This window comes from Montipora capricornis, chromosome 14 (genome assembly GCF_036669925.1).
Source record: "Montipora capricornis isolate CH-2021 chromosome 14, ASM3666992v2, whole genome shotgun sequence".
In the NCBI taxonomy this organism is placed as follows: domain Eukaryota; kingdom Metazoa; phylum Cnidaria; class Anthozoa; order Scleractinia; family Acroporidae; genus Montipora; species Montipora capricornis.
In genome coordinates, this window is record NC_090896.1 from 25,836,582 (window position 1) to 25,839,081 (window position 2,500).

The following is a 2,500-nucleotide window of genomic DNA, read 5'->3' on the forward strand; positions in this document are numbered from 1 at the left end:
CATGAGAGACACATAATTCGTCTGGACGGATTATGCGTCTCTAGTATAAAAACGGCCAATGAAGGCAAGCTTCAATGGCAAACTTGTAAGGCTCCTCCTTGCCAACGAAAAATCATTTAATTGCGCCCGCGGCCTCGTTTCCTTGTTTTATAAATTGATCTATAGCTCTAACTATGGCTGTATAAAATAGACAGATATCAATATGTTTTTTTGATTTTGCTTAACAGCAAATCTGAGCTCGAGGTTTTCCATGAGCGAGAGACTTTTTCTAATAATCTCTGATAAACAAATTTATTCCGAAGCACAAAACCATCAATCAAAGATGAGAATAACGCAAAGTCAAATTGACTATTTCATCATCCCGTACGAGGGTTTCTCTTCGTGGCACCAACGGCCGGTTGTCTTAAAAGTTGTCAGAATCACCTAAAATGGTTTCCACAATGCTTTAAAAGCTCGTTTAGTGAGTTTGTAGCAGCCCTTCAAAATATATATCTGTTCGGATGTTCTACGGGAATTTCAGGTTGCTGTAGAACGTCCTTCATGGCTTTTTTGCCTTGTCCTGAAGTTAAAGAAATCGTGACGGGTCTGATAAAAAAAAACTTTACATTAAGTAGTCGTCGTTTTTTCCCGCAAATTTTAGGGAACGTTTGCCCTTAATATGATTCTCAAAAAAACTACGGCCAAAATGATAGAAGTTATAAATCTTCAAATTTTCTTCCAGCGTCACAGTTCACTCTTACTCAGCTTAGCAAAATTTAAACGTTCTTCAATGTGGTTTCGAAATTTCTACGCATCTCTTCGCACTCTTCACACTTCATTACTTTTCTGAAATAGCTAAATCTCTGTTCAGAAGAAATGTCGAAAAAATCTTACTACACCTCGAAAGTTTAAGTTCGAATATTTGAAAATGTTAACCCACCATCCTTCCGAACAGACAATTACCGAAATAATAATTACTCGTTGGGTGCCCATGTTCTTTTGCTAGAAAAATCTCATAAAATTTTGATGAACTCTCCTATTGTCAGCAGAAAGTTGTCAACTGCCTCGTCTGTGAGTCACTACAATGTGTTGTTATTTGATTGGTAGGAATCGATGAATTCAGCATTCCCAAAATAGAGCGCAGGAGACAAGAAAAATCTGGTTTGGAAAGACTAAATGAACTGAACCTCAAGTCTTAGAAATCATTTTATACCCGCAGTTTTTGCTTCCACTTCACAGAAGAGTTTTCCTGAAAGAACCAGTGCACAATGGCATTCCAGCTAGCTCTGCTTTTTACTGGGGATTTTCGTTGGGACATTTGCCAAAACTTCTGTGCAAACAACAAAAAGCCCTGGTATTAGTAAACCCCAGTGCAACGTGAATAACAACTTTTACGCCGGACCACACTGCTGTAAGAAGATCGAGCAGCAACTCACACTGAGATCAAAGAAGCAATAACTGCGCTGAAAGCAAACGAATCTGGCGGCTCTCAAGACAAAGGTCTGCAGTTATACATTTTAGATACATTTACTTCGAAGACACCAGTCGGGTTAGAATTTTCACATCTGTTCCGTCGCAAAAATCAATCAAATTACGATCAATTGCTTTTGAAATATTCGCTAGCTCCGTATAGTATTTCCCTGTGTGATGTCTATTCAACTTTTTAGAGGATAGAGATAACGATGAAACCAAAACATATCTAACAGGAATTCATCCCGCTTATGTAATTTTTAGTCAACAAGAACTGCGCCGATGTTTACAATTCTGGCGAAAAGATAAGTGGTGTGTACAAAAATCGATCCCGATGGTCTGGGAGAATTTGAAGTGTACTGTGATCACAAAACTGCCGGCGGAGGATGGACGGTCTTTCAAAAAAGACAAGACGGCTCCGTAGATTTCTTCCGCGCGTGGGACGCCCTACAAACGAGGCTTTGGTAATCTAAACGGAGAGTTTTGGCTTGGACTGGACAAGATTCACCGCCTGACTGTAAGCAGCAGCAACAAGCTTCGCGTGGACTTGGAAGACATTCATGGAAATACAGCATTTGCCGAGTACAGTTCAGTTACAGTGGCAAGTGAGCGAGCAAAATACCAGCTGAGTTGGGGGGGAAATATTCAGGTTTGCAAACTCTGGTGATTTAATAAACAACCCTTTGTTAATTAAGATAGACACACTTTCTCATTTCAACTAGGTGTGCAGTCTGTCTCTAACTGATAGAACTCAGTTCTACTGTGATGTCAAAGAATTTTATCTCGCTTTGACTGACAGAATAAGTTGTATATGTAAGCCAGTGAGTTAGCTAAAAAAAAAAGAACAGAGCAAGAAACTGAAAAAACCTGGTAATCATTTCACTCACGTGGTGATAAACACGTTACATCGATTTCATGTCGGTGGCAAGTAGAGACAACAAACAATCTCAAGTGCGTCTTAAGAATTTTTAGCATTTTTAAACAAGTTTTTAAAACTGCTTCTTATTTTGATTGCTTAATTGTTTTTTCTTTTTTTTTTTTTCTTTTCATT

The 2,500-nt window shown here is 38.7% G+C and overlaps 1 pseudogene; it reads left to right on the forward strand.

Annotated features, from left to right (window-relative positions):
• The window catches only part of LOC138031789 (microfibril-associated glycoprotein 4-like), a 27,949-nt pseudogene that overhangs the window by 25,185 nt on the left and 264 nt on the right, over positions 1–2,500 (forward strand).